We start from the raw sequence: 12,455 nt of genomic DNA, 5'->3' as shown, positions 1-12,455 counted from the left end.
TTCACTACATCTTCTGTATTAAGTCTGGCCTCACCCGAAGGCTCTGTTAAGTTTGGACTTAATGTCCGGCATGGTCACAAATGGTGCAAAGACCCATCTTCTTGGGTCACCTTTGCCATTCTGATCATTCCTGAGGCAGCCAGCTGGGCCCAGGTATAAACTGACAGCACCTGGCCTCAGCTGCCTTGAATCCCCCTAGCATTTTTCTCTGCGGCTTTTCTGGTGCTGTCATGTGATACACCTACAAGACCACCCTCGGCCATCCTCAGTCATGTGCCCACCTTGGCCTGCAGAGTTAACACTGTGGGGCAGTCCAGTTGAATCCTCCAAGAAACAGGCTGGGATGGAGTTAGGGGTGTGTGTGGTTTATTGGAGTATAATTCCAATGAAAGATATCGTGAGGGCGGGGGGGCGGTGAACTTGGTAGGAAATGCCTCTAGGCCTTACGCAGGTCAGACGGCTGTGAGGAAACTGGAGGAAGGACTGTTGGACAGGGAGAGTCTCACATGGTGAGGCAGATCCAACAAAGTGTTGGGGCAACAGGGAACTCTGGAAGAAACACAGCCCAGTAGGGGAGTCTCATGTTGGGCAGAAATGGCAAGATGCTAAGCCTCCCACGGTGCTCACTCAGGAACTGGGTGCTGCTCCAGAAGGATAGGACTGGCTCAAAGCTGAGACAGATCCTGAAGGCACTGCAGCTGGAGGCTTTCGGCTAAGTGTACTCCTTGCAGCGTGGGTAATTTTTTAAAAAGATTTATTTTATTTATTTGAGAGAGAGAGAGCAGGGGAAGGAGAAGAGAGTGAGGGAAACAAGCAGACTCCCTGCTGAGCAGGGAGTCCTGACGTGGGGCTTGATCCCAGGACCCTAAGATCATGACCTGAACTGTAATCAAGAGCCAGACGCTCTTGATTTGCCATGCAGGGTGCCAGGCACCCCTGCAAGGCAAATTCTTGAAAGGACATTTAACGGCACACCTCGCTGACTGCCACTTAACAAATGGGATGAAATTAAACTCAACCAGTGGATTAAATACTCCCCTCTTTACCTAGGGCAGATGATTCTGCATTCTACAGGGCTTCCCAGAGGGTCACCAGCAAGATTGAGCCCAGTTGTGTACAGTAATAATCAGCTCAATAACGTAACTGTGCCTTGAATTTCCCCTCCTTCCTTTGATCTTGTCCCTTATGCCTCACTCCTGTTTCTTTCTTTTCTTTTTTTAAGATTTTATTTATTTATGTATCAGATAGAGAGAAGGAGCAGCACAAGCAGGGGGAGCTGCAGGCAGAGGGAGAGGGAGAGACAGGCTCCCCGTGGAGCAGGGAGCCCGATGCAGGACTCTATCCCAGGACCCTGGGATCATGACCTGAGCGGAAGGCAGACCCTTCACCAGTTGAGCCTCTAGGGGGTCCCCTCCCTCCTGTTTCATTTCTTGAGAACCCTTCTCAGATAATCTGGAGGCAAGACCTGGTTTCAAACTCTGCCCTGTGGGAAGCTGGCAGACAGTGGTCTACCGTTTCTTAATTCAACAGTGCCCTCTTCAGCTGGTACAATGAAGTTCAGTTTCTTTATGAATGGGGTGCGTGTGTTCGGTCGCCAGCGGCCTGTTTCTGATTTTGTGATACTGTTTCTGAGGACACTTAAATTCAGATGTTTCCTCTCCTCTCCCCTCACTATCAAGCCTCTGAGGGCTGCCTCCTCCTTTCAAGTCTCCCGTGCCTCTCCGACTAATGTTCTTGAGGCTCATGCGCTTTCTCTGATCTGCTTGGTCTCAAATTTACTGTCGCTACTTCCGCATTCGGGACGGAGGGCTCCTGGTGCCCTACTTGGATGGAGGCTTTTGATCATCTGTGACTGCTTGGTCTTGTTGTTCCTCCTCCCTTAAAATCTCTGCTGAATTCTCTACTCTAGGGAGGGCTCTAAAGCGGGCTCTGCTCTGCTCCTGTATAGCTATGTTCATTGTTCACTTCTGTGTCAAGGGCCTTTCAGTATAGGTGCAGGTTAAGAATAATCCTATTGGTTCCTCTTACATAGTCTGTGGAACATGTCTGTAGAGGTCTTCCTTGGAGCGGCCGCCATTGTCCTCTGGGAATCAAAATTCCCGATTCAACTTCCATTCCAGTGTCCTCTCTCTTCTTGAGTCAGTGTTAAAATTATAAGTAGAAAACTGTCATGTTGACCTGTTGTCAAACTTTTTTGGCATAAAATTAAGTGAAAATATTTGCTTATTATTTTTAAAGATCCTTGCTATATCCCCCCCCCACCTTCTTTACTAATTGGGTTATCTGTTGCCTTTAATTTTTTGATCATTTTATCATAGGTTTTTCAAAGTGTCCAAAGTGAACCAAACATGTGTTCTTGATCCAAAGCTTTATTTTTCATTTTTCTTAATTTCATTATTTCTTTCCTTCTATTTTCTTTGAATTTATTCTATGCTCCCTTTTCTCACTTTTTTTTTTTAAAGGTTTTATTTATTTATTAGACAGAGATCACAAGTAGGCAGAGAGGCAGGCGGGGGCGGGATGGGGAAGCAGGCTCCCCACTGAGCAGAGAACCCAACCTGGGGCTCGATCCCAGGACTCTGGGATCATGACCTGAGCCGAAAGCAGAGGCTTTAACCCGCTGAGCCACCCAGGCACTCCCCTTTTCTCATTTCTTAATTGAATAGGTAAGTCATTACCTTCCAATCTTTCCTTCTTTATAAAATAGTTAAAGCACAACGTTTCCTCTTAGTTTAAGCAGCGTTCCAAAAGTTTTCGTAGGTAGTATGTTCATCATTACTCACTTCTAAGTTGTCATAGCCTGGGGCCGTTAGAAAGCAGACCCTGAAACAATAGCTTGGATGTTAATATGTTTGAAAGGTACAAGCCCAAGGCAGTAAGGAGGAGAGGACCAGGAGTGAGGCAAGAGAACCTGGGAGGACGTGTGGCACAGTGCCTCATTGTGCCACATACTGTGAGCTGTGGGAAGGCAATGGTTGCTCAGTCCCTGTGTCCACTTAGTGCATTAAATTTCTCCAGAAAATTTGCAAGAAGGGACCTCACCTGGGAGTGGTCTGCGGGTGAGAGAAAGGAGGAGAAATTTATCTTCCCAGCTGCTTTTCATCTCCCACTCCCCACTGGTTAAGGTTCATACCAAAAGATACTCGTTCCCCTACATTTCCAGTGGGTAACATCAAGCCCTTCCTGGGGTGCTTAGGAAGCCAGACTCCGCACCCCACAGTGAGGTGTTCATTCCAGCCCCAAGTGTAGAGGCAACATGGTGTGGGCAGACCACTGACCAAGACAAAGAAGGCACACCAGATTTTTTTTTCACCAACCATACGTAATATCTAATTTCTACCACAATTAATTTTTTAACTCATGAAATATTAAGAAATATTTCTAAATTTTAAAATATATTGTTTTTTAAGACCATCATTTAAAAAATTAATTTTATGTGTGCTTGAGGAAAATGTGTATTCACTACTCTTTGAATGCAAAATTCTGTATATGTCCCTTAGATCAACACAACTTACTTAGTTTAGGTACTGAGAGCACGCGATAAAATCTAGCATGATGGAAAGACACATTTCTCTTTGTAGCTCTGTCAGTCTTGCTTTTTATAGGTTGGCGCTATTAGGTACTTACAAATTTAGAATCACTATTTTTTTTCTGGTAAAGTATTTTGCCTTTATGTGGCAATCTCTTTATCTCTAGCACTGTCTTTTCCCTTCAAGTCTATTTTACCGACTTTAATATATACCTATAGCACTTTCTTTTGGTTGCTCTTTTCCTGGTATTTTTAAAATTCTTTTACATTTCATCTTTCCATAAGCTTCATTTTCAGCTGTGTCTTTTTACAGCTGTCTTTTAAACAACACATAGTTGGTCAGGCTCCATGCTCAGTGAGGAGTCTGCTTGGGATTTTCTCTTCCTCTACTTGTCCACTAGTGCTCTCTCTCTCAAAATAAATAAATAAATCTTTAAAAACAAGAACAACAACAACAAACCCACAACACATAGTTGGATTTTTAAAAACCTAGTCTGGCAATTTTTGCCTTGTAACTAGAGCCTTAGGCCATTTATGGTTACCATAGTTACTGATATATGGATTTATTTCTACCATTTAAAAAATTTTCTGTCTCATGTTTCTATTATTTTTTCCTTCTTTCTTACCTTCTTTTGGGTTCATTTAATACATTTCTTATTCCACTTTCCACTCTACTAGTTGAGAAGTTACTCAGACTTTTTCATATATTACAACTGTTACCTAGAAATTTTTTTAAATTATTTTTATTATCATATAATGTATTATTTGCCACAGGGGTACAGGTCGGTGAATCATCAGGCTTACGCATTTCACAGCACTTACCTAGAAATATTTAACATGTATAGTAATCAAAGTTAATCAACATTTTCTACTCTCCTCCCAAAGAATGAGAGAAGGTGAGAACACTAACTCTGATCACCCACTCACAGCTTTTGTGCTGCTATTCTCATGATTACCTCATTCTCGCTTTCAATTTAATAAAGCATTGTTTTCATTACTGTATTATATGGTCAGTAAACTTAGATTTACTCACTCCATTACTGTTTCATTCTCTTATTATTTTTTCTTACATCTCACCTATTTCTTCTGGACTAATTCTTTTTTTCCTTAAGAATACTTATTCCTTTTATGGATGGTCTTTTGTGGTAAACTCTTGCCATTTTTGTGGAACTAAAAATGAGTCTATTTCATCTTTGTGTTTAAAAAATACTTTGTTTTATAATATTAATTATTTTCCTCTCAGCAAATTAAAGATATTATTCCACTATATTCTTTCATTATTGCCTTTCAGCAATTATTTATGTAGTTAGTCAGTTTTTCATAGCTAATTTCTTTTTCTCTGTTTTTTTTTTTAAGATTATTTATTTATTTATTTGACAGAGAAAGAGAGAGATCACAAGCAGGCAGGCAGAGAGAGAGAAGGGGAAGCAGGCTCCCCACTGAGCAGAGAGCCTGATGCGGGGCTTGATCCCAGGACCCCGAGATCATGACCTGCGCCAAAGGCAGAGGCTTGACCCTCTGAGCCACCCAGGTGCCCCTCTTTTTCTCTGTTTTAAAGCCTTTTTTCCCCTTTGGTGTTCTGCAGTTTTTAAGTGGATTTATTTTTAGTTAGTTTAGTTAGTTTATTTAATAAATATTTAACCATTTACTGGATGTCAGGTGTCAGATATGAACTCATTTAAACTTAAAACAACCTTATGAGGTAGATATTATCAAGTATCTTTACATACGAGGAGACTGAGACCCAGAGAGGTTAGGTAACTTCCCCAAGTTGACACAGTTAGTAAGCGGTATTCAACCAGGGCAGTCTGGACCTAGAATTTTCTTAATCGATATAAAGATGGTCAGGTTATCTTTGAGTGGGCTTTGGTAATTTGTATCTTTCAAAAATTGATTCAATTTATTAAGTTTTATGGAAATTTATTGGCATAAAGTCTCTTTTTAAAGATTTTATTTATTTATTTGAGAGAGAGTGTGCACGCAAGAGGGGCTAGGGTCTGGTAGAGAAACAGAATCCCCACTGAGCAAGGAGGCTGATGCAGGCCTCAATCCTGGGACGCTGAGATCATGACCTGAGTCAAAGGCAGTAGCTTAACCAAATGAGCCACCCAGCACCCTGGCATAAATTATGTCTTTTGAACTTCGTGATCCTGTTAAATGAGTGTAGGGTCTGTAGTGATGTCCTCTCTTTTGCTCTGGTCCTTATTTACATTATTTGCTTGCTTTGGGTTTAATTTGTTCTTCTTGTGCTCACTTTGGCAGCACATATATTAATTTGTTCTTCTTTTTCTTATTTTTTGAAGTGAGAATTGAGATTGCTGACATGAAATTTTCCTTTCTAATATAAATATTAAATGCAATAGATTTACCTCAAAGCACTATTTTAATTGTGATATGCTGTAATTTCCCTTTCACTGAGTTCAAAATATCTTCTCATTTCTCTCGCGACTTCCTCTTTGGTGCATGGGTTATTTAGACATTTTTTTTGTTTAATTTTTGAATATTTGGAGATTTCCCCCAGTATCATTTTTTAGTTTTTAGTTTAATTAAGCTGCTGTTGGAACACATACATTGCACAATTTCACTTCTTTTAACTTCTTAAGATATCTTTTCTGGCCCCAGATATGTCCTGTCATATGGATGTTTCCATCTGGTAGATGGACATCCATCATGGATGTTTTATGGGCACTTCAAAAGAAAGTGTACTATGCTGTTTTCATGTGTGATGTGTTCTACTAATGTTACTTAGGTCATGTTTCAGTAGCATTGTTCAGGTTTTCTATACCACTGCTGATTTTCTTTCTCTTTGTTCTATCAAAGAGAAGAGAGGAGTATTGAAATTGGAAATTATATTTGTAGATTTACTGATTTCTCCTTTCAGTGCTATTAGTTTTTGCTTCCTGTATCTTGAAGATCAGTTGTTAGGTAAATACACATTTAGAATTGTTATGTCTTTTTGGTGAATTAACCCCTTCATCATTATGTGATTACCCTCTTTATTTCTGATAATATTCCTTGTTCTGAAGTTTACTCTGTCTGATATTAATATCAGACACTCCATTAGTGTTTGCATGGTATATCTTTTTCCATCCTTTGATTTTTTTTTAAAAGATCAAAAGTTTTTTAAAAGATCAAAAATTAAAATTATTTGACAGAGAGAGACACAACAAGAGAGGGAACACAAGCAGGGGGAATGGGAGAGGGAGAAGCAGGTTTCTCACTGAGCAGGGAGCCCGATGCAGGGCTCAATGCCAGGACCCTGGGATCATGACCTGAGCTGAAAGCAGATGCTTAACAACTGAGCCACCCAGGCATCCCCCATGCTTTATCTTTAATCTAACTGTGACTTTATATTTAAGGCAGGTTTCTTGTAAACAATAATAACTGGTGGTATCTAAAAAACTAAAAGAAGAAAAAAGGGTTGTGTTGATTAATTTTATATTTGCCTCTATTGGAGCCTTGGGATGCCCAGATACTTGGCCAAACATTACTCCTGGTACCAAGATCTGTGTTAGGGTTCTTTAGAGAAACAGAACCAATAGTATTTGTTTCTTATTAAAAGGAATTAGTTCATATAAGCCAAGGCTGACAAATCTCAAGATCTGCATTTGGAAAGTTAGAGAACCAGGAGAAATGATAGTGAGTTCTAGTCCAAAGTCTGACAGTCGCAGGGAAGAGCTGATATTTCAGTTTGAGTCTGAAGGCAGAAAACAAAAAACAAAAAACAAAAAACAAAAACTGATGTCCCAGATCAAAGGCACTTAGGCAAGAGGAAATCGGTGGGCTCATGCTGGTGGAATTCACTGAATTCGCCATGTTCCCACCACCCTGAAGCAGCTGGCTTAATAGGATAGAGGAATGGCCATTTGAAGACACAGCTATGGTGCCAGCTAGGCAGCAATACCTTGCAGGGCTAGGGCAAGGTTCTCCAGAGGGCCACAGATGCCCTGAATCAGCATCCATTATATGATGCTGTTTCTCTTCTAGCCCACATTCACTGATGCAGGAATCAAGGACTGGAATTGGGAGTGGTACCACTCACTACAACCCTTAATGACCCATTTGCAAAATTTTTACTTCCTTTCCGCACAGTTTTATGTTCTGCTGCCCTAGAGGTCTTAGTTTCAAAAAGAGACACAACAACAATCCCTTTGAACTAGAAACTGAGACTTCTGCCTGTCCATTTTGAGTTCCTTGTGCCTCTGAATCAATGGGCAAGGAAGGGAGTTACTATGCTGGCTGGGTTGATTGATCCCAAATACCTGAGAGAAACTGGACAAACTCCACAATGGAAGTTAAGAAGAGCATGTGTGAAAATCAGAGGATCACTTAAGACATCTTTTAATATTACCTTTTAATATTCCTGTGATTAGATCATGGGAAAACTACAACAATCCAATCCAAGCAGGACTATAATGGCCAGATCCTTCAGAAATGTAGGTTTGAGTCACCCTACAGGTAAATCAGCTCATGTGCTTGCTGAAGCAAAGGGAATAGAGAACTGATAATGGAAGAAAAAAAATATATGTATATATAACACATCTTTGTTTTTTCTCTCTTATTCCCTTATCATGTAACATAAGCTGTATAGACTTAATATTACAGTGTTTTGTTGTCCATTTATTTATTTATGTCTCAAGTTTTTATATAAATTATAGTTAATTAATATGTAGTGTAATATTGGTTTCAGGAAAGGAATTTAGTTATTCATCACTTACATATAACACTCACAGCTCATCACAAGTGCCTTCCTTAATACCGATCACAAATTTAGCCCATCCCCTGCCTACCTTCCTTCCAGCAATCCTCAATTTTTTCCCTATAGTTAAGAGTCTCTTATGGTTTACCTCCCTCTTTTTTTCCCCCTTCTCCTATGTTCATCTGTTTGTTTCTTAAATTCCACGTGAGTGAAATCATATGGTATTTGTCTTTCTCTGACTGACTTCACTTAACATAATATGCTCTAACTCCATCCATGTCATTGCAAATGGCAAGATTTTATTCTTTTTGATGGCTGAGCAATATTCCATTACATATACCAACCACATCTTTATCATTCATGTCAGTGGATATTTGGGCTCTTTCTATGATCTAGCTAATTGTTGATAATGCTGCTATAAACATCGGGGTGCATGTGCCCCTTCAAATCAGTATTTTGGTACCCTTTGGGTAAATACCTAGTAGTGTAATTGCCGGGTCATAGGGTAGTTCTGCTTTAAGCTTTTTGAGGACCTTCCATACTGTTTTCCAGAGTGGCTGCATCAGTTTACATTCTCACCAACAGTGCAAGAGGGTTCTGCTTTCTCTGCATCCTTGCCAGTATCTGTTGTTTTTTGTGTTGTTAATTTTAGTCCAACTGATATTAGGTGGTATCTAATTGTAGTTTTGATTTGTATTTCCCTGATGATGAGTGATGTTGAATATCTTTTCATGGGTCTATGAGCCATTTATATCTCTTCTTTGGAAAAATGTCTATTCATGTCTTCTGTCCATTTCTTCACTAGATTATTTGTTTTTTTTGGGTGTTGAGTCTGATAAGTTCTTTATAGATTTTAGATACTAACTCAAATATGTCATTTGCAAATATCTTCTTCCATTCCATAGGCTGCCTTTTAGTTTTGTTGGTTGTTTCCTTTGCTGCGCAGAAGCTTTTTATCTTGATGAAATCCCAATAGTTCATTTTTACTTTTGTTTCCTTTACTCTTGGAGACGTGTGTAGCCAGAAGTTGTTGTGGCTGAGGTTGAAGAGGTTGCTGCGTGCCTCTAGGATTTTGATGGATTCCTGTCTCACATTTAGGACTTTCATCCATTTTGAATTTGCTTTTGTGTATGCTATAAGAAAGTGGTCCAGCTTCATTCTTCTGCATGTTGCTGTCCAGGTTTCCCAACACCGTTTATTAAAGAGACTGCCTTTTCTTCACTGGATATTCTTTCCTGCTTTGTTGAAGATTAGTTGGCCATTTGGTTTTGGGCCCATTTCTGGGTTTTCTATTCTGTTCTATTGATCGATATGTCCGTTTTTGTGCCAGTACCATACTGTCTTGATGACTACAGGTTTGAAATATAGCTTGAATTCTCCAGTTTTGCTTTCCTTTTTCAAGATTGTTTTGGCTATTGGGGGTCTTTTGTAGTTCTGTATGAATTTTAGGATTATTTGTTCCAGCTCTGTGAAAAATGCTGGTGGTATTTTGATAGGGATTGCATTAAATGTGTAGATTGCTTTGGGTAGTAGTATAGACATTTTTAAAAAAATATTTGTTCTTCCAATCCATGAGCATGTATGTAAATTAGATGTTATGAAGGAGAAGAATAAGCATAACTCAAGGACTTTATCTCCTCTTCTGAGAAGGGGTTGGTGTATTTTCACTTCTACACAAGATGCAGGCTATTCGTCTCATGTTAGGTCACATTATGACTTTCTTATTGTCTTTATTGGGAGATTCAATATGGTTTAAGGTAAGGCAGTGGGTGCCAAGTTCATAAGAGTTGGACTTGTGATGGTTAATTTTAAGTGTCAATCTTTTGGGGTTATGGGGTGCCCAGATATTTGGTCAAACATGCTGGATGTTTCTATGTAGGTGTTCTTTGGATGAGTTTAACACTTATGTTGAACTGAATTGTTTTTTTTTAAGAATGTTTTTAAATTTAGCTCTTTCGTTTTGATTTCTTTGTTAGTAAGCTCTACACCCAGTGTGGGGCTTGAACTCATGACCCTAAGATCAAGATGGATGAGTTTAATATTTAAATCAATTGACTAAGCAAAGCAGATTGCTCTCCCTACTGTAGGTGAGCCTCGTTCAGTCAGTTGAAGACCTGAAAAGATAAAAAATAGTGACACTTCCCCAAATAAGAGGGGGTATGGGATGAAATGAAGAGATTAAAGATCCAGAGATGACCATGTTGAATCTGTGTATCTCTTTCTAAAGCAACCAGTAAAAAATACCAGCTTGAAACTTGGGAAATTATGCTGAAGCTACAGATTTAGGGGTAGTCAGCACAATTCTTAAAACTATGCAAATGTACATAATTATCCATGCAAAACAGGATAGTTAGGAGATACAGTCCTTCATGACAATTGTTCCCAAAGTGTGGTCCAGAGTCTTGCCTCATAAACACCTGAGAGGCGAGTTAGAACAACACATTCCTGAGTTTCCCCCCATGCAAACTAAATTAAAATCAAGGGTCCTCATTCTGAGCAAGCATCTGGGGGATTTTCATGCACGCTGAAGTCCAAGAACATCTGCACAGCAAGAAGGCAAATTGACTTCATGGGAGAGCCGTTTCTGACCAGGTGACAGATGGCTCCTATGTCACTAGATGGCACCAAACACACACTAAATCTCCAGTTCTGTCAATTCCTCAGCCAAACTGGAAAAGGACTTGGCTCCTCTGGAGTTGTTTTGTTTTGTTTTGTTTTTTACAAGAAATTTTGTCAAAGGATTTCCACTGGCCCTTCCTCACAGTGAAGGAAACATAAAGAGAGCTGGCTGACCGGAATAACTGCCCCAGCACTATCAATCCCATGAAAGGTCTGCCCAGAAGAGGCTAAAATGATCAGTAGGGAACAGGTAAGTAAAAGTCTCTGCCAGTGGATTTTCTGGAACCACACCTGTTCCAGCAGGTTTTTCTGGGAGCTCAGGGCATGAATCTCCTAAGACCCAGTCAGGGGCAGCACTGTGGAGAGCCAGGGAGCTTGCTGCCTTCCCACCAGCCCTCCCAGTCATGGTGTCTGTGTGCACCCAGCAGAGGTGAAACTGTGAATTTCAGGGTCACACACAGGCCCTGGGTTGCCCTCCAGAGCCAGGCACATCCTTGTACCCCTTTCCTCAAAAGCAATATCTCTTCTGCCTTTCCTCGGAGAGCTCTTACTACCACAGTTGTCTCTGACATTCTTACTTGAAAACACCTGCTCCTGCTTCTCCTCAGCCTGTCTGTCATGCTCACACAATCCTGAAAGCCTCTGACAGGATGAGGAACCACCCTAGCATCCCTCTGCCTTCACCAAAGACACTCAGTGCCTCACCCTTGAGCCATTTCCACAGCGTTTGACAAGCACTCCCTCCCCCAGACTCCTTGACCTTCCCTCCAGTGGGTGTGGAGTCAACTGTTACAGTCTCAAAGCACTCCTGTTCAAAGTCTCAGGCCTTAGCCTGGCATTAAGGATTCTGCTCTTCTGGGCCCGCTGGCATAAGAGATCTCTGGAGCTCCTGTGTTGGAGGAGTATTAGTGGAGGGGGGCTGGGAAGTGAACAGGAGACCTGGGAGGCCACTGAGTACCTGAAAAGGGAAGGTAGGAGTATCACAAGCTGAGGAATGGGAACAAGCTGGAGAGGGTGCAGTGAGGAACCCTGTGGGGGAGAGAAGACACACCTGAACAGGGTAATGGAGGAGAGTTTCATGATGGAACAATGTAAAAGGGATTACAGGGCCACTGAAAACTGTGAGAGATGAGGATCACCATAGTGCTAGCAACATGGGCAAGAAAGCTATTACCATAATCAGGCCAAGGTCAGTTGAGGGGCAGTTACTGGAATCTAGCAAGAGAGCTATGGCTCCAGAAGCTGTAGAAGGACTGGAGGGACCCAGGGGAATAAATGTCCCAAACTCACCTTCTTCAGATCTCTGCTTCCAAACATCTCCACTTTCTGGGATATCTACTGGGGCCTCCTTTTGGCCGAACCCAGCGAGAAACCAGAGGGCAGGCAAGGGTGCCCTTTGATCCACGTGTGAAGTTCAGCCTGAGACAGAGCGTGGAGAGGAGAAGGCAGAACGGGATCCTGGAGGAACAAGAAGAGAATATGCCTCACAAGAGGCTGGGACTGTGGAAGACACAGGGTGGCCTTTAGTCCCTCACACATTCATCATGTTGTAGCAGGACACATGCAGGACATTTGCAGCCAGAGGGATCTAGGCCTGGCCCTAAAACA

The sequence above is a fragment of the Enhydra lutris genome, unplaced genomic scaffold (genome assembly GCF_002288905.1).
Source record: "Enhydra lutris kenyoni isolate GAN:26980312 unplaced genomic scaffold, ASM228890v2 scaffoldscaffold9, whole genome shotgun sequence".
Taxonomy (NCBI): Eukaryota; Metazoa; Chordata; class Mammalia; order Carnivora; family Mustelidae; genus Enhydra; species Enhydra lutris.
This window is presented reverse-complemented; position numbering follows the sequence as displayed.